The 20,458-nt window shown below is 47.3% G+C and overlaps 1 protein-coding gene across 1 annotated transcript in view; it reads left to right on the top strand.

The window, feature by feature from the left end:
* Positions 1–20,458, top strand: part of TET1 (tet methylcytosine dioxygenase 1) — a 168,820-nt gene that overhangs the window by 814 nt on the left and 147,548 nt on the right. The gene's annotated exons all lie outside the window — the stretch shown is intronic.

Raw genomic sequence — 20,458 nt, 5'->3', positions numbered from 1 at the left:
CTCGAGAGGCTGAAGTAGGAGAATCACTTGAATCCAAGAGGCAGAGGTTGCAGTGAGCTGAGATGATAGCGCCACTGCACTCTAGCCTGGGTGACAGAGTGAGACTCCGTCTAAAAAAAAAAAAAAAAAAAAAAAGACTAGCCTGACGAACATGGTGAAACCCCGTCTTTACTAAAAATACAAAAAATTAGCCAGGCGTGAGGGCGGGCGCCTGTAATCCCAGCCACTGGGGAGGCTGAGGCAGGAGAATTGGTTGAACCCAGGAGGCAGAGGTTGCAGTGAGCCTAGATCGCACCATTGCACTCCAGCCTGGGCGACACAGCGAGACTACGCCTCAAAAAAATAAAAAATAAAAAAGCCCACAACCTTAGAAAGCTCTCTCCTGTCTTGTCCCTTGACCTATATTGACCACTGACCAGTAATCGCCTATCGCGCTTTTTTTTTTTTTTTTTTGAGACGCAGTCTCATTCTGTTGCCCAGGCTGGAGTGCAGTGGCCAGATCTCTGCTCACTGCAACCTCCGCCCCCTGGGTTCAAGCAATTCTCCTGCCTCAGCCTCCCTAGTAGGTGGGATTACAGGCGTGCGATACCACCCCTGGTTAATTTTTGTATTTTTAGTAGAGACGGGGTTTCCAACATATTGGCCAAGGCTGGTCTCGAACTCCTGACCTCATGGGATCCGCCCTCCTCGGCCTCCCAAAGTGCTGAGATTGCAGGCGTGAGCCTCTGCGCTCTGCTCTCCAAGCTGTATTCTGACCTCCTAAAATGCAGCCTTTCTAACCTGCGACTTCTCGCTTTTTCAGGCATGTTTGGACTTGCTTTCATCTCCCACCAAATCAGCTCTGCCTTGTCAGAGCTCCTCACTGAACATCAGTTTCTGCCATCCCTAAATCCCCCACTAAGCTTCCATTCCACCCCTACCACCTCTGCAAAAAAAAAAAAAAAAAAAAAAAAACACAACTAGGCCTGGCGTGGTGGCTCACGCAGTAATCCCAGCACTTTGGGATGCCAAGGCTGGCGGACCACCAGAGGTCAGGAGTTCGAGACCAGCCTGGCCAACATGGTGAAACCCTGTCTCTACTAAAAATACAAAAATTAGCCAGGCGTGGTTGAGGGTGCCTGTGGGCGCCAGTAATCCCAGCTACTCAGGAGGCTGAGGCAGGAGAATCCCTTGAACCTGGGAGGCGGAGGTTGCAGTGAGCTGAGATTGCACTGTTGCACTCCAGCCTGGGCGACAAGAGCAAAACTCCGTCTCAAAAAAAAAAAAAAAAAAAAAAAAAAAAAAAAATATATATATATATATATATATATATAGTCTTGCTAAAGCAGGTGATTCTTTCTTTTCGGCCCTACACATTTCACAAATAGTTCTGCCTTTTCAGGCAATCCTGAATCTGTCTTCCACTTAGTTCTCCAATTTGTTTGAAATGTTTGTTTTTTGGTGCCGTAAATAAATAGCACTTGAACATAAACTTAATTTATTTAGTAAGGCCATTTTTACTTTTTGCAGAAAGGGTACACTTGCCAGCAGTTTTGCCAGGAGAGTACACTGAACAAAGGAGACAGGGTCATTTATGACCTGACGCGTCTACCCCACTGCTGTGTCCGGTTTCCATTGGCTGGAACAAGACCTCACATTTTGTGTTTGTTTCGATTGGCTAGTAACTTAGAACTTTTTAAAAGAGGCAAAGGTAGAGGGGAACAAGGGAAGGAGGAAGTAACTTGTGGAATGTTGAGAAAGGTAAAAACACTTTTAAATAAGGAAGAGGAACAGGTTATGACCTAATGCTTGCTTGGACCAGTATAAGCATGCCAGGGCAAATATTTAGACTAAATTGTGGGAGCTAAAAACATAAAGTACATTGATTTTTTTTATTATGGCTAGCAGATATTTAAGAATGTTAGCACAGGTCTTTGAATAAATTTTGCTTTTAAGAGAAGTTGGCCGGGCATGGTGGCTCATGCCTGTAATCCCAGCACTTTGGGAGGCTGAGGTGGACGGATCACGAGGTCAGGATATCGAGACCATCCTGGCTAACATGGTGAAACCCCTTCTCTATTAAAAATACAAAAAATTAGCTGGGCGTGGTGGCGGGCACCTGTAGTCCCAGCTACTCGAGAGGCTGAGGCAGGAGAATGGCGTGAACCCAGGAGGTGGAGCTTGCAGTGAGCCGAGATCGCACCACAGCACTCCAGCCTGGGCAACAGAGTGAGACTCCGTCTCAAAAAACAAAAAAAGAGAAGTTATTATTTATTCCTAATTAGACGGAGAGGAAAGTCTTTGAAGAGGAACCTCTATTTCACTTTTTACAAATTCCACTGAGCTCTGCTTCCTACCAACCTCAAGTCTCTGCCCTAAACTCTGAGGAAACTTCCAGGTTCATCTCCCTGGTCCCACTGTATCCAAGACTCTTATTTATTAACCAACATTTACAAGCACTTCTCTCTTACTGTGGACCCCACATCACTTCCAGCCTGGACAAAACTCATTCCCAATCTTTGTGACCAAAGTTGTACTGAACTTTTATCCTCCCTTTCAGAAATTACCTATCATATTTTTTCTAAATACTTACTCCAGCCTTCCCTTTACAGATACTGATCTCTTTCTTTTTCTGTGCATGTGCCTCTGCAAAACGTACATTTGCAGATGTCCTAGTGTCCCAGAGCTTAGTCTATGGGTCTCTTCTATTCTATGATTATATTTGCTCTTAGAGATCTCACCCAGCCTCATGGCTTTTTTCTTTCTTTTTTTGAGTTGAAGTTTCCCTCTTATTGCCCAGGCTGGAGTTCAATGGCACAATCTCGGCTCACTGCAATCACCACTTCCTAGTTTCAAACAATTCTCCTGCCTCAGCCTCCCAAGTAGCTGGGATTACAGGCATGCACCACCAGGCCTGGCTAATTTCGTATTTTTAGTAGAGACAAGGTTTTACTATGTTGGTCAGGCTGGTCTCAAACTCCTGACCTCAGGTGATTCACCCACCTTGGCCTCCCAAAGTTCTGTGATTACAAGCATGAATCACTGCCCCCGGCCCCACCCACCCCCCAACCTTTTTTTTTTTTTTTTTTTTTTTTTTTTGAGGCAAGGTCTCTTGCTCAGGCTGAAGTACAGTGGCAAGATCACAGCTCACTGCTCACTGCAACCTCAAACTCCAGAGCTCAAGTGATCCTCTCAGCTCAGCCTCCCAAGTAGCTGGGACTACTGGCATGCAGCACTATGTCTGGCTAATTTGTTTTTAAATTTCTTTTTTTTTTTTTTTTTTTTCAGACAGAGTTTCACTCTTGTCACAGGCTGGAGTGTAACGGCACGATCTCAACTCACTGCAACCTCTGCCTCCAGGGTTCAAGCAATTCTCCTGCCTCAGCCTCCCAAGTAGCTGGGATTACAGGCGTCCACGACCAGGCCCAGCTAATTTTTGTATTTTTAGTAGAGACAGGGTTTCACCATGTTGGCCAGGTTGGTCTTGAACTTCCGACCTCAGGTGATCTACCCGCCTTGGCCTCCTGAAATGCTGGGATTACACGCGTGAGCCACCTCGCCCAGCCTGTTTTTAAATTTTTTGTAGAGACAAGGTCTCACTCTGTTGCCCAGACTGGTCTCGAACTCCTAGCTTCAAGTAATACCACCTCAGCCTCCCAAAGTGCTAGGGTGACAGGTGTGAGCCACTGTGCCCGGTCTCCAACTATGGTTTTTTTTTTTTTAGACAAAGTCTTGCTCTGTCACCCAGGCTGGAGTGCAGTGGTGCGATCTCTGCTCACTGCAACCTCCGCCTCCCGGAGTCAAGAGATTCTCCTACCTCAGCCTCCGGAGTCACTGGGATTACAGGTGCGTGCCACCATGCCATGCTAATTTTTGTATTTTCAGTAGAGACAGGGTTTCACCATGTTGGCCAGGCTGGTCTTGAACTCCTGACCTTGTGATCTGCCTGCCTCGGCCTCCCAAAGTGCTGGGATTACAGGCATGAGCCACAACCAGGCATGGTGGCGCATACCTGTAATCCCAGCTACTCAAGAGGCTGAGGCAGGAGAATTGCTTGAACCCAGGAGGCAGAGGTTGCTGTGAGCCTAGATCGTGCCATTGCACTCCAACCTGGGCAACAAGAGCGAAATTCCATCTCAAACAAACAAACAAAAACAAAAACAAAAACCCTCTGATGGCTTCCCATTCCACATAGAGAAAGCGGAAATCCTTACAATGACTTTGTGAATTCCTACTAAATCTCTGACCTCCACAACTAGGACTCCCCTCAGTCATGCTGGCCTCTTTGTTGTTTTTCATAAACACCAAACATGCTTCCTTCGGGGCCTATACATGTGCTATGTCTTCTGCCTGTACTGTTAGATATTCCTTGTAATTTCCTCCTTCTCTCCCCTCCAAGTATTTACACAAAATGACACCTGAAAGAGGCCTTGCCTAACTACGATATTTAAAATTACCAGTCCCTACCACAATTCACTATCTCTTTTCTCTCCTTTTTATTATTATTATTATTACTTTGAGACAGAGTCTCGCTCTGTCACCAGGCTGGAGTGCAGTGGCGCGATCTCCACTCACTGCACCCTCCACCTCCTGGATTCAAGCGAATCTCTTGCCCCAGCCTCCCGAGTAGCTGGGATTACAGTCACAAGCCACCATACTCGGCTAATTTTCTTGTATGTATATATATGTGTGTGTGTGTGCATACATATATATGTGTGTGTATATATATGTGTGTGTATATATACATATATACACACACACACATTTTTTTCTGTGTATTTTTTTTTTTTGAGATGGAGTCTCACTCTTGTCACCCAGGCTGGAGTGCAAAGGCACGATCTCGGCTCACTGCAACCTCCGCCTGCCAGGTTCAAGCAATTCTCCTGTCTCAAGCTCCTGAGTAGCTGGGACTACAGGCGCACGCCACCATTCCCGGCTAATTTTTGTATTTTTAGTAGAGATGGGGTTTCACCATATTGGCCAGGCTGGTCTCAAACTCCTGATCTCAGGTGATCTGCCCACCTCGGCCTCCCAACGTGCTGGGATTACAGGCATAAGCCACCTCACCCGGCCAAAATAAAGTCACTCTTGTCCCCACATTCGACCCCTGTAATGCATCTATTACAATCTGATGCACCTACTTCTTCTGCAATAGCCCCTGAGCCTTGTGGGAGACGCTGAAGTTATTTCCACAGTGTGGGTGACATGTTGCATCAGTTTGTTTTCTAGTGGTAAGCGGAGGCTGCAGCAACAATACAACAGACGAGATATCATAGGTCAAATATAAGGCACAGAATTAAAAATGCCTTTGTCACCACATTTACCCATAGCCAAACCAGGAGGAGAGCCACTGGAAGAAAGAAAGGGTAGAGAAACACACTCTAGAAAGAGGTTCATTTCTCCTTCTGTAGGGCAGAGCACCAGGAGGAACAGAAGACTGTGAGTGGAAATACAAATGTTTAGTAGATACTTGGTGGGGGAGTTCTTCTCCATCAAGCGGAATGACTATGGTAGTTTCATCTCGTTAGTGAGGACATAGGCAGCCTAAGGATTATGGGCTGGGGGTGCGCATACCAAACGTTGCCCAAGGGACAAAGGTGCCAGTATTATGTGTAAGACTACAGGAGCAGCAGAAGACCATGTCAGACGGCTGATCAAGGTTCCCTTTAGAAGAAGCCTTGTTCCAATGTATTGGCATGTGGAGCATTTTGGCCCAGACTCCAACAGGATCAATACAGACCACTTACACTGGCCAGGAAATCCCTTGCTCTTTGGCAAGAAAGGCCCTGTTCAACCTGGGGGAAGTTGCCAGTCCAACCCTCATTCAAGTGTCTCCTCCCCTTGCCAGGCGTGGTGGCTCACACCTGTAATCCCAGCACTTTGGGAGGCCGAGGCGGGTGGGTCACCTGAGGTTGGGAGTTCAAGACCAGCCTGACCAACAGGGAGAAACCCAGTCTCTACTAAAAATAAAAAATTGGTTGGGGTGGTGGCGCATACCTGTAATCCCAGCTACTCGGTAGGCTGAGGCAGGAGAATTGTTTGAACCCAGGAGGCAGAGGTTGCAGTGAGCCAAGATCATGCCATTGCACTCTAGCCTGGGCAACAAGAGCAAAACTCCATCACAAAAAAAAAAAAAAAAAAGTGTCTCCTCCCTGGATCAAGGTCTTGGGGAGTGCTAAATAGCATTTGCTGTTGGCCTGTTATGAGCACTGGTAGACATGCATCTGGTCCGACTCTTTTGTTTTTTTGAGACAGAGTCTCACTCTGTCACCCAGGCTGGAGTGCAGTGGCGCAATATCGGCTCACTGCAACCTCCACCTCCCAGGTTCAAGCGATTCTCCTGCCTCAGCCTCCCGAGTAGCTGGGACTGCAGGTGTGCACCACCACACCCAGCTAATTTTTCTATTTATAGTACAGACAGGGTTTCACCATGTTGGCCAGGATGGTCTTGATCTCTTGACATCGTGATCTGCCTGCCTTGGCCTCCCAAAGTGCTGGGATTACAGGCATGAGCCACCACGCCCCGCCCAGACTTTCTTTATAAGTGTGATCAATAGACCCTCCCCAGTGGTGGTACTGAGTCCATGGTATGGTACCAGCACAGAATGTATTTCAACCAAGTTAAGATTTCTTTCTTTTTTTTTGGAAACAGGGTCTTGTTCTGTGGCCCAAGCTGGAGTGCAGTGGTGCCATCATAGCTAACTGCAGCCTAGACCTCCTGGGTTCAAGTGATGCTCCTGCCTCAGCCTCACAAGTAGCTGGGACTCCAGTTGCATGCCACCACCATGCCTATCTCGCTCCCTCTCTCTCTCTCTTTTTTTTTTTTTTGGAAGAGACAGGATTGCACTATGTTGCCTAGCAGGCTGGTCTCCAATTCCTGGCCTCAAACAATTTTCCCACCTTGGCCTCCCAAAGCATTGGGATTACAGATGTGAACCACCACCCCTGGCCCAAATTAAGGTTTCTTTTATTTTTTTTAAGATGTTGTCTCCCTCTACCGCCCAGGCTGGAGTGCAGTGGCATGATCTCAGTTCACTGCAACCTCTGCCTCCCAGGTTCAAGCAGTTCTCCTGCCTCAGCCTCCTGAGTAGCTGAGATTACAGGCGCACACTACCACGCCCAGGTAATTTTTCTATTTTTTAATAGAGATGGGGTTTCACTATGTTGGCCAGGCTGGTCTCAAACTCCTGACCTCAAGTTATCTGCCTGCCTCGGCCTCACAAAGTGCTGGGATTACAGGTGTAAGCCACCTTACTCGGCCCTAATTAAAGTTTCTAATTAAGGCCAAATTAAGGTTTGCCTGAAGCAAAACCTCCCACCCATGCAATGTTCTGGATTGCAAAAATATTCACTGTGTGTCTTCAAATTGCCATTTTTTGTTTAAATAAACCTTGCCACTTGGGGATTATATGGCAAATGAAATCTCTGGTCTATATCCCTTTCAAGTGCCCAATCTTGGACATCATGCCCAGTAAAATGTGTGCCTACGTCACTACAAATGCATCAAGAGTATCCATAAGCGACACTGAGTTGTTCCAAGCCCTTAATGGTGGCTATTTGGTTTGCCCTTTTACAAGGGAAGGCCTATAACCATCCTGTGATGGTGTCTTCATGTTAGTATGTACTTTTATTCCAAGCTTACTGGCAGGGGTCCATTGTAGTCTATCTGCCAGCCTCTCACAGGAGTGGCTGTCTCATATATGTGTCCAGATCTATGTGGGATGCAGCGGGGGCACAGGTGGGAGCAAACTGAACAGTGTGACTGCTGCTGCTAAATCTGCATAGCAGAGGGGCAATCCTGCTCCCTTTGCTATTCGCCAGCCCACTCATACACTGTGATGCCCACTGTATGTGCCAATCAGCTAGCTCAGAGAATTGCAAGGGAGCCAGGGTTCTAATTTTTGCCAGGGTACCAGCCTCCATGTTACAGGGGTGGGGGGTGGGGGTTGAATCTGACCAATGTGCTGAAACATGATACACAATTAGGTTTGCAGTGAGTTCTTATAGCTTTTCCCAAATAACTTTCCACGTGGCAGCTCCCCACAGTATGTGCTAGTCATTCCAACCCACTGGGGCAAGCCAAGTTATAAGGTCCCCTTTTTTTTTTTTTTTACTGAGACAGGGTCTTGCTCTGTCACCCAGGCTAGAGTCCACTGGCACAATAATGTCTCACTGCAGCCTCAACCTCCTGAGCTCAAGCAATCCTCCTGCCTCAGTCTCCCTTGTAGCTGGGACTACAGGTATGCACCACAACACCGAGCCACTTTTTTTTTTTTAGACGGAGTCTTGCTCTGTCACCAGGCTGTAGGCTGGAATGCAGTGGCGCCATCTTGGCTCGCTGCAACCTCCGCCTCCCGGGTTCACACCATTCTCCTGCCTGAGCCTCCCGAGTAGCTGGGACTGTAGGCACCCACCACCATGCCCGGCTAATTTTTGTATTTTTAGTAGAGACGGGGTTTCCCTATGTTGGTCAGGCTGGTCTCGAACTCCTGACTTCTTGATCCACCTGCCTCAGCCTCCCCAAAGTGCTGGGATTACAGGCGTGAGCCACCGCACCCAGCCAACACCGAGCCAATTTTTAATTTTTTTGTAGAGACGAGGCCCTCATTATGTTGCCCAGGCTGGTCTCAATCTCCTGAGCTCAAACAATCTCGGCCTCAAAAAGTGCTGGGATTATAGACGTGAACCACCACTCCTGGCAAAGATCATTGAATACTGCCCAACTATTTGCACAGAGAACTATATATAGGCCATGGCTCATGGGTACAAACCAATTGTGCAGCTCAGGGTTCTGCCTATTGACTGCTTTGCTGCATTCCCTTCTCAAACCGTAAGGTATCTGCCTGTGTATGGAAAGCTGCAGCTACTGTGTGTCCATCCATACAGGTTACCTCAACCCATCTGAGTACCAAGTGTTTTCAAGAATGAGGGTCATGCCTCCATGTACACACTCTGCAGTAGGGGCAGCACTGGTCTCATAGTGTACTGGCCTTAAGATAGCATGGACAGTCGGGCACTGTGGCTCACGCCTGTAATCCCAGCACTTTGGGAGGCCAAGGTGGGTGGATCACCTGAGGTCGGGAGTTTGAGACCAGCCTGACCAACATGGTAAAACCCCGTCTCTACCAAAAAAACAAAATTAGCCGGCCGTGGTGGTGCATGCTTGTAATCCTAGCTACTCGGGAGGCTGAGGCAGGAGAATCACTTGAACCTGGGAGACAGAGGTTGCGGTGAGCCAAGATCTTACCATTGCACTCCGGCCTGGGCAACAAGAGCGAAACTCCGTCTCAAAAAAAAAAAAAGATAGCATGCAATTCATCTCTGAAGAGACTCATGGAGAGGGCACTACATTATTGCAGGTATGTACGCCACTTTTGTAAAGTGGAGGCCTGGGCAATAGCTGAGGCAGTCCTGGCAAACAACGCTTCCATCCAGCCTCTGAGAGGGAAACCTGTTTTGTTTTTTTGTGTTTTTTTTTTTTTTTTGGAGACAAGGTCTTGCTCTGTCACCTAGGCTGGAGTGCAGTGGCACCATCAAAGCTCTCTGCAGCCCGGAACTCAGAGCCTTGAGTGATCCTTCCCCTTCGGCCTCCCAAAGTGCTGGGATTACAGGTTTGAGCTGCCATGCCTGGCAAGGAGACTTGGCCTTACTGTTATTGGCAAAGCAGCAGTTTTGGGTTTCACATGCTATAAGACCTTGTACATCCCCCAGGATCTGTTCTTCAAGTGGGGAATAGTGGGTTTCAGCACTATTGGTCCAGAGTTGTGACCAAAATCCTAGAGGAACTGCTTTCCCATGTTGGACTTGCCAGAGGGCCCAACTGGTCCCCTCAGCATTTATGGTCACATCTAAAGACATCACTATCCAGGAAAAGGGGAACCTAAGGCTTTTACCTGAACCACTAGCATTTTAGCCTTCTCAAATATTTCCTCTTGTTTTCTATACCAGCACTAACTAGATCCCTTCTTTACTCGTCAGTATAGGGGATACAAACATTGAGCTAAATGTGGAATGATGCCTGCTAGTATCCCAAAAGACTGAGGAAACTTTGTAACTGTTTACCTGTTTTAGGCATGGAAAACTTTTATATTTTGCCAATGACTGTGCCTGGGATAAGGTGTGTCTTACCCGATCAAGTGACCCTCTAAAAACTTTACAGACGGTCCTGGCCCTTGTATCTTTTGCAAGTTGATGGCCCATCCTCTGGATTGGAGAAGGGTGCACAAGTGTCAAGCTATTGCTGTAACACTGACAAATCTTCAGAGGTTAACATAATATTACCAATGTAATGAAGCCATATGACAGCAAGTGGTGGTGGACATAGGGTCAAACCTCTAACAATCATACCATGACAAATAGTGAGTCTATGTAAATAACCCTGGGGCAACACTTGGAATGTCCACCTCGGCTATCCCAAGTAAAAGCAAATTGGCCAGATATGGTGGCTCATGCCTGTAATCCCAGCACTTTGGGAGGCCAAAGACTGGAGGATCACTTGAGGTCAGCATTTTGAGACCAGGCTGGCCAACATGGTGAAACCCTGTCTCTACTACAAATACAAAAATTAGCTGGGCATGGTGGTGTACACCTGTAATCCCAGCTACACAGGAGGCTGAAGCAGGAGAATCACTTGAACATGGGAGGTGGAGCTTACAGTGAGCTGAGATCACACCACTGCACTTTACCACGGGCCACAAAGGGAGACTCTGTCTCAAAAACCAAAAACAAAAACAGCCAGGCTTCAGTGGCTCACACCTGTAATCCCAGCACTTTGAGAGGCCGAGGCAGGTGGATCAGCTGAGGTCAGGAGTTCCAGAACAGCCTGGCCAGCATGGTGAAACCACATCTTTAAAAATACAAGCATTAGCCGGGTGTGGTGGCACCTGCGTGTAGTCCCAGCTACTTAGGAGGCTGAGACAGGAAAATTACTTGAACCCGGGAGGTGGAGGTTTCAGTGAGCCAAGATCAAGCCACTGTACTCCAGCCTGGGCGACAGAGTGAGCCTCTGTCTCAAAACAAAACAAACAACAACAACAACAACAACAAAAACCCAGCAAATTGGTCTTGCGAGTCAGGATGCAAAGGGATGTTAAAGAAGACATTAATGGCGGGGTGTGGTGGCTCACACCTGTAATCCCAGCACTTTGGGAGGCCGAAGTGGGCAGATCACCTGAGGTCAGCAGTTCAAGACCAGCCTGGCCAACATCATGAAACCCTGTCTCTACCAAAAATACAAAAAATTGGCCGGGCGTGGTGGTGGTGCCTGTAATCCCAGCTACTCAGGAGGCTGAGGCAGGAGAATTGCTTGAACCCAGGAGGTAGAGGTTGCAGTGAGCTGAGATCGCACCATCGCACTCCAGGTTGGGCAACAAGAGCGAAACTCTGTCTCACAAAAAAAAAAAGAAGAAGAAGATATTAGCGGCTGGCCATGCTGGCTCACGCCTGTAATCCCAGCACTTTGGGAAGCCAAGGCAGGCGGATCACCTGAGGTCAGGCGTTCGAAACCAGCCTGACCAACATGGAGAAACCCTGTCGCTACTAAAAATACAAAATTAGCCAGGCGTGGTGGCACATGCCTGTAATCCCAGCTATTCGGAAGGCTGAGGCAGGAGAATTGCTTGAATCCAGGAGGAAGAGGTTGTGGTGAGCCAAGATCATGCCATTGTACTCCAGCCTGTGCAACAGGAGTGAAACTCCGTCTCAAAGAAAAAAAAAAAAGACATTAGCGAAATCTAACATGACATAGGTTTAGTTGCATTCTGCACCTGTGTCCACTAAAGTCAAGGTTCTCTATGTGTTTTTTGGCATCTAATAGATTGTGAGCTCCACATGGGACCTATGCCGCATACTACTTGTGGGTGGAGGTGACCTTGGCCCCATCCCTGGTCTTCAGGCTGGAGAGGAGTCCACCTTTGGAATCCTTGAAATGCAGAGTTTAGGATTTTCTTTTCCTTTCTTTTCTTTTCTTTTTTTTCTTTTTTTTTTTTTTTTTGAGGCGGAGTCTCACTCTGTTGCCCAGGCTGGAGTGCAGTGGCACAATCTTGGCCCACTGCAACCTCTGCCTCCCGGGTTCAAGCGATTCTCCTGCCTCAGCCTCCCAAGTAGCTGAGACTACAAGCACATGCCACCACACCTGGCTAATTTTTTGTATTTTTAGTAGAGACGGGGTTTTACTGTGTTAGCCAGGATGGTTCTTTTTTTCTTTTTTTTTGAGACAGAGTCTTACTCTGTTGCCCAGGCTGCCGTGCAGTGGCACGACCTCGGCTCACTGCAGCCTCCACCTCCTTCCTAGGTTCAGGCAATTCTCCTGCCTCAGCCTCCCGAGTAGCTGGGACTACAGGTGCATGCCACCACGCCCAGTTGATTTTTTTGTATTTATAGTTAAGCCAGGGTTTCACCGTGTTGGCCAGGGTGGTTTCAAGCTCCTAACCTCAGGTGATTTGCCCGCCTCTACCTCCCAAAATGCTGGAATTACAGGCATGAACTGCTGCGACCAACCGAGTTTAGGGTTTTTTACATGGAGTTTCTTTTGTTACTTTCCCCTTTCCTGGTGGGGCACTAGGGAGGGGCCTAACTTGTTGGTCAAGAGTCAGGTCTTCCCAAAGGCCCACCAATACTGCATTTGGCTGTGGATCTATTTTCTCTTTTTCTTTTTTCGTCTTTTCTTTGTCTCACCCTGTCGCCTAGGCTGGAGTGCAGTGGCCTGATCTCATCTCACTGCAGCCTCTGCCTCCCTAGTTCAAGCGATTCTCCTGCCTCAGCCTCCCAAGTAGCTGGGATTACAGGTGCCTGCCACGATGCCCGGCTAATTTTTGTATTTTTAGTAGAGATGGGGTTTCACCATCCTGGCCAGGCTGATTGAACTCCTGACCTCATAATCCACCTGCCTTGGCCTCCCAAAGTGCTGGAATTACAGGCATGCGCCACTGTGCCCAGCCTATTTTCTCTTTTTCTATCTTGGCTGAAATCAGATCATACCACATTTGTTTCCTGGTAATCCTAATTGGGCTTTTTTGGCTTCCCTTTTTGGTCTAGCAGACTTGGTTTTTAAATTTAATTTAATTTAATTTTATTTTATTTTCTAGTAACCAATCTGACTTTGTCTCTTCCTTGTTCTGTCTCTCCAAGATTAGCTATGGTTTATCCCACATTATATATATCTTGTCCCATAAGAGGGCTCAAGAGGGATATGAGAAGGCCATGCCACTCTTGTGAAGCATTCTGTAACAATTTGCTTTTCATACCTGTGGTAAGCACAGTCTTTTCTGGTACTTCAAATTGTCAGGGCCGGACCTAGTGGCTGACTGGGCAAGGTGGTTCATGCCTGTAATCCCAGCAGTTTGGGAAGCAGAGGCAGGCAGATCACTTGAGGTCAGGAGTTTGGGACCAGCCTGGCCAACATGGTGAAACCCCATCTCCACTAAAAATACAAAAATTAGTGGGGCATGGTGGTGGGCACCTGTAATCCCAGCTACTTGGGAGGCTGAGGCAGGAGAATCGCTTGAACTAGGGAGGCAGAGGCTGCAGTGAGATGAGATCGTGCCACTGCACTCCAGCCTGGGTGACAGAGTGAGACTCCATCTCAGAAAAAAAAAATTGTTGGGCCTAATGCATGCCCCACTCTCTAAAAGTGCTCTGTGCTTCTTCCAAAGACTGCCATGGTGAGCTATGTCCAGAGAAGTCTCTTTTATTTGGCCAAGACTCTCTCATGGTCATTATAATCCCAGTCCACAAGGCTACAGTTACCCAAGACAGTTCTAGCATAATACAAACACTGTCTCAGAGTGAGATGAGTCGGTTATATTACTCATTTTTTTTCAGCTTCACTCTCTGCTAGAGAAATGTCATCCCCACCAGTGTCCCATAGCTGCACCATCCATGTGGCTGAGCTTTCTCTCAGCAGCTGTTTGGAAATTTTTGCTAGATCTAATAATTCTTCTGAGGAATAATCTTGGATCGTCGAAGATTCCTGCAAAGGCTATTGCTTATGGCCAGGATGTACGTATAGGGCTTTTGCTTCCTGCTGCATACCCTCAAAAAGGGACGATAATTATCCCCCACCTCCCAGATAACCTCTGTGTCTTTATCTGGCTCACTAGTTGGTTCCCAATAATTCCAAATATTTGCATCCCAGTCTGGTTTGGCAAGGGCAGCCTGCATTGGCACAGCTTTCTCCCTCCCAACTGTACAAAGTGTCAAGCTAAGGTTTCCAACTGTGCCTCCTGAGTTTCAAGCTTATCTGCCAAACCAGACACTAACACAGATGTGGAAGTTTTTTTTTTTTTTTTTTTTTTGAGACGGAGTTTCACTCTTGTTGCCCAGGCTGGAGTGCAATGGCGCAATCTCGGCTCAATGCAACCTCCGCCTCCCGGGTTCAAGTGATTCTATTGCCTCAGCCTCCCGAGTAGCTGGAATTACAGCCTCACACCACCATGCCTGGCTAATTTTTTGTATTTTTAGTAGAGACGCGGTTTCACCCAGTTGGCCAGGCTGGTCTCAAACTCCTGACTTCAGGTGACCCACCTGCCTCGGCCTCCCAAAGTGCTGGGATTAGTCAGGAGCCCACCATGCCCGGCGTGGAATTTCTTATATCCCTTTCCAATTGCAGTTCTTCTAACTTTCAGACATTTGCTGTAGCTGCTACCTGTACTTCTGTGGTCGCTGGCATACACCATAATAGCAGCCAACTCACTGTCATAGCAGCTCACTGACCTTTCTCACCACAGTGAGTCATATGGCTTTTTACAAACAAGCACTCTAGACTCTCTGGGGTTTTGGGGGTGTTTATGTACTCACGTGATGGTCCACAGGTATCTAGCAAATGGGCAGCACCACTTCATTTAGATAAGGAGGACCACCCCAGGATTTCCCCAAGGATGCTTCTTTCTTCATGCTCATGCTTTGGTTTCCTGGCTCCTGGCTGGATCACCACTTGTTTCATGTAAGGGCTGTATATGCAAAGCCAACCTCAAATGCAGAAAGAGCTGAGAAATTAAAGAAGGGAGCAGATAAATCCAGTTTGGCAGTATGGGATGACTTATTGGGGGAATTTACAGACAGAAGCATGGTCTTGGGCAGCCACAGACAGGTAGAGCTCTTCACCTCAAACCCCCAGGTCCAGGGCTTAGACCTTGGGGAAAGGTAAATGTGCCCTGGAAGGAATGTGTAGGTGGCTATGGGTGTTAAACCTATGATGTACCAAGGGTTGCTTTGAAGGAAAGGTGAAACTTACAATGAATAGGTATCCTATATAAAGAGTAATACATCACCTAGACATTTTGGAGGCATTCCCAGACTCAGGGTTAGTCAGTGAATTAGCATTTCAAATAAAGTTATTTTCATCCCCAAAATGACAAACGGTTTTTGAATACAGACAACACAAAATTACCATACAGACCATATATAACAATAACTACCTAAAAAGCCTTCTTTGAAAACTTTCCCTCATTTGACATGTACCCCAATATATTATGAAATAGGGGGGAAATGGTGTACATTTTAATAAGCATTGTCTTGAACCTTAGCTATCTTTTTTGTTTGTTTTTGTTTTTTGTTTCTGTTTTTTATTATTATTTTTTTTTTGTGACAGAGTTTCACTCTTGTTGACCAGGCTGGAGTATAATGGCGAGATCTCGGCTCACCGCAACCTCCGCCTTCCAGGTTCAAGTGATTCTCCTGCCTCAGCCTCCTGAGTAGCTGGGATTACAGGCATATGCCACCACGCCCGGCTAAGTTTGTATTTTTAGTAGAGATGGGGTTTCTCCATGTTAGTCAGGCTGGTCTTGAACTCTCGACCTCAGGTGATCCGCCCATCTCGGCCTCCCAAAGTGCTGGGATTACAGGTGTGAGCCACCGCACCTGCCTCTTTGTTTTTTTTTGTTTTTTTTTTTTTAATTGAGATGGAGTCTTGCTCTGGTGCCCAGGCTGGAGTGCAGTGACACAATCTCAGCTCATTGCAACCTCCACCACCCGGAATCAAGCGATTCTCCTGACTCAGCCTCCTGAGTAGCTGGGATTACAGGCACCCACCAACACGCCTGGCTAATTTTTGTATTTTTAGTAGAGACTGGGTTTTGCCATGTTGGCTGGGCTGGTCTCGAACTCCTGACCTCAGGTGATCCACCCACCTCAGCCTCTCAAAATGCTGGGATTACAGGTGTGAGCCACTGTACCCAGCCGGACCTTAGCTATCTTTGTCTTCTATTATGTAGTTTCTTTTAGACCATAGATCATTAATTTTTTTTCTTTTCTTTTTTTTTGAAACAGAGTCTTGCTCTGCTGCCCAGGCTGGAGTGCAGTGGCACAATCTCAACTCACTGCAATCTCCGTGTCCCGGGTTCAGGCAATTCTCCTGCCACAGCCTCATGAGTAGCTGGTATTACCGGTGTGCGATAGCACACCCAGCTAATTTTTTTATTTTTAGTAGACATGGGTTTTCCCCATGTTGGCCAGGCTGGTCTCGAGCTCCTGACCTCAAGTTATCCACCCAGCTTGGCCTCCCAAATTGCTGCGATTATAGGCAGCAATTATAGGTGGTGAGCCACCACACCCAGCCAATTTGTTTTCTTTAATATAAAACTTAGAGGCGGGTGCAGTGCCTTACGCCTGTAATCTTAGCACTTTGGGAGGCTGAGGTGGGCAGATCAGGAAGTCAGGAGTTTGAGACCATCCTGGCCAACATGGTGAAACCCCATCTCTACTAAAAATACAAAACAATTAGCTGGATGTGGTGGTACGCGCCTGTAGTCCCAGCTACTCGGGAGGCTGAAGCAGAAGAATCGTTTGAACCCGGGAGGCAGAGATTGCAGTGAGCCGAGATCACACCACTATAGTCCAGTCTGGTGATAGAGCAAGACTCCATCCCCCCCCCCAAAAAAAAAAAAAAAAACAACACAGAAAACTGGCCAGGCACAGTGGCTTATGCATGTAATCCCAACACCTTGGAGGCTAAGGTAGGGATATCCCTTGAGGGCAGGTGTTCATGACTGATCTAGGCAACATATTGAGATCCCATCTCTGCAAAAAAAAAAAAAACAAAACTTGGGCATGGTGGTGTGTGCTTGTAGTCCCGGCTACTTGGGAGGCTGAGTAGGAGGGGATGGCTTGAGCCCGTAAGTTCGAGACTGCAGTGAACTAAGATTGCACCACTGCACTCCAGCTTGGGTGACAGAGCAAGACCCTGCCTCAAATAAAATAAAATGAAATGAAAACAGGACATGTTTTGGTCAAGTCTTTTTCTACAGCCCACCAAATCTATACATTAAATATCTAACACCACAGATGGGCGTGGTGACTCATGCCTGTAATCCCAGCACTTTGGGAGGCTGAGTCAGGAGGGTTGCTTGAGTCCAGGAGTTTGAGACCAATCTGAGCAACATAGTGAAATCCATGACCAGCCTGGCCAAGCTGGTGAAACCCTGTCTCTACTAAAAATACAAAAATTAGCTGGGCATGATGGCACGTACCTGTAATCCCCGTTACTGGGGAGGCTGAGGCAGGAGGATTGCTTGAACCTGGGAGGTGGAGGTTACAGTGAGCCGAGATATTGACATTGCACTCTAGCCTGGGCGACAGAGTAAGACTCCATCTCAAAAAAAAAAAAAAAAAGACAATCCTGTGCAAGGTATGCAATTTGGTGAGTAACTGGAGTAGAATGTGTGAGCATTGCAATGAAAGAGATATAGGAATGTTGCAGAAGCAGCTCAGAGATCCATCAGGCTATGGAGCTCCTAATTCTGCCTCAGTAATTATATAAGGTTTCGCAGACTAGGAGCTCTGTGAGCTGGGTTTTGAGGAATAAGGACAAGTTTGCCAGGTTGATAAAAATGAAAATTAGTCTGGGTGTGGTGGCTCACGCCTGTAGTGCTAGCAAATTTGGGAGGCTGAGGCTGGCAGATTGCCTGAGCTCAGGAGTTTGACCAGCCTGGGCAACATGGTGAAACCATGTCTGTACTAAAAATACAAAAAATAGGCTGGGCGCGGTGGCTCATGCTGTAATCCCAGCTCTTTGAGAAACCAAGGTGGGTGGATCATAAAGTCAGGAGTTCAAGACCAGCCTGGCCAACACGGTGAAACCTCGCCTCTACTAAAAACACAAAAATTAGCTGGTTACAGTGGTATGTGCCTGTAATCCTAGCTACTCAGGAGGCTGAGGCAGGAGAATCGCTTGAACCTGGGAGGTGGAGGTTTCCGTGAGCCGAGATTGCATCATTGCATTCCAGCCTGGGTGACAAAGCAAGACTCTGTCTCAAAAAAAAAAAAAAGAAGAAGAAGGCTGGGCATGGTGGCTCTCGCCTGTAATCCCAGTGCTTTGGGAGGCCAAGGCGGGTGGATCAAGAGGTTAGGAGTTCGAGATTAGCCTGACCAACATGGTGAAACCCCATCTTTACTAAAAATACAAAAATTAGCCAGGCATGGTGGTGCATGCATGTAATCCCAGCTACTCAGGAGGCTAAGGCAGGAGAATCACTTGAACCTGGGAGGTGGAAGTTGCAGTGAGCCAAGATTGCACCACTGCACTCCAGTGTGGGCAACAGAGTGAGACTCTGTCTCAAAAAAAAAAAAAAAGAAAAGAAAAGAAAATTAGATAAGAGAAGAAGAGGCAGGAGGAAGAAGAACATTCTAGGCAGATCTGCATCTGTCCCTCTGTCCCAACATTTCCATCATCTCCATTCACAAAGCCTGAGAAAATGTTAGGAGAAACTCATGAGGTAACTAAGGTAGCTTTTATTAAGATAACTATTTTTTTTTTTTAGACAGGGTCTTGCTCTGTCTCCCAGGCTGTAGTGCAGTACCACAATCTCAGCTCACTGCAACCTTCACCTCCTGGGTTCAAGCGATTCTCCTGCCTCAGCCTACCAAGTAGCTGGGATTACAAGCTCCTGTCACCATACCCAGCTACTTTTGTATTTTTAGTAGAGACAGGGTTTCACCATGTTGGCCAGGCTGGTCTAGAACCCCTGTCCTTATGTGATCCATCCACCTCGATCTCCCAAAGTGCTGGAATTTCAGGCGTGAGCCATTGCTTGGCCACTCATTCAGTCATTTTTAGTGTCTGAATAGGCATGTATGGAGGTTACGACATACAACATAAATGAAGCGTCAGAAGGGAGGAAGTCTCAGCAAACCCAGGTGAAAATGAATGGAAAATAGAGCAGGAACGCAAAACATGGCTTCAGAGGTTAGTGGTAACACCAGAGCTACAAACCAGGGCTGGAAATTCAGCTTCAGAAGTCTTCTGAGACCAGGAGTCTTGAAGGGCTTGCAGTACCAGGAAGTCTCCAAAGGAGGGAGCAGGTAGAGAGAGAAGATGGTGAAGGCAATTTGGACATGTGGGTGGCCTATTAGCTGTCACAGAGATCCAGGGAGGAGGCATTTTTAAACAAAGGAGAATGAAGATGTGTAGTGACTATAGCCTTAGGAGAGTGCATCAGTGAACTCAGGAATAAATGGGTGTTGTAGAAAAAAGAAGCAGCAAATAGAAATTCTTTCCCAGTCATAGTGGCTTCATGGCTGTAAATCCCAGCACTTCGGGAGTCTGAGGTGGAAGGATCACTTGGGGCTGGGAGTTCATAACCAGCCTGGGCAACAGAGCAAGATCCCATCTCTAAAAAAAAAAAAAAATTTTTTTTTGAGATAGAGTCTGGCTCTGTCTCCCAGGCTAGAGTGCAGTAGTGTGATCTCGGCTCATGGCAACCTCTGCCTCCCGGGTTCAGGCGATTCTCCTGCCTCAGCCTTCTGAGTAGCTGGGATTACATGCATGTGCCACCATGCCTGGCTAATTTTTGTATTTTTAGTAGAGATGGGTTTTTGCCATATTGACTAGGATGGTCTTGAACTCCCGCCCTCAAGTGATCTGCCCACCTAGGCCTTCCAAAGTGCTGGGATTACAGGCATGAGCCACCATGCCCAGCCAAAACAATTTTTTTTTAATTAGCCTTGCCTGGCTCGGCACAGTGGCTCACACCTGTAATCCCAGCTCTTTGGGAGGCCAAGGTGGGCAGATCAGGAGGTCAGAAGTTCAAGACCACCCTGGCCAATATGGTGAAACCCCATCTCTTTTTTTTTCTTTTTTTTCTTTTTAGAATGATTCTCACTCTTTTTGCCCAGGCTGGAGTGTAGTGGTGCAATCTTGGCTCACTGCAACCTCCACCTCCTGGTTTCAAGTGATTGTCCTGCCTCAGCCTCCAGAGTAGCTGGTGGGCGGAGTGGGGGAGCTACAGGCGTCCCCCACCATGCCCGGCTAGTTTTTATATTTTTAGTTAGAGATGGGGTTTCACCATGTTGGCCAGGCTGGTCTTGAACTCCTGACCTCGTGATCTGCCTGCTTCGGCCTCCCGAAGTGTTGGGATTACAGGTGTGAGCCACCTCGCCCTGCCGAAACCCTGTCTCTACTAAAAAGTACAAACATTAGGCTGGGCATTAGCCTTGCCTGTAGTCCTAGCTACTCAGGAGGCTGAGGCAGGAAGATGGCTTGAAA

Source organism: Pongo pygmaeus, chromosome 8 (genome assembly GCF_028885625.2).
Source record: "Pongo pygmaeus isolate AG05252 chromosome 8, NHGRI_mPonPyg2-v2.0_pri, whole genome shotgun sequence".
Lineage (NCBI taxonomy): Eukaryota > Metazoa > Chordata > Mammalia > Primates > Hominidae > Pongo > Pongo pygmaeus.
The sequence above is the reverse complement of the archived record's forward strand: the minus strand, read 5'-3'. Positions and strand labels throughout refer to the sequence as shown.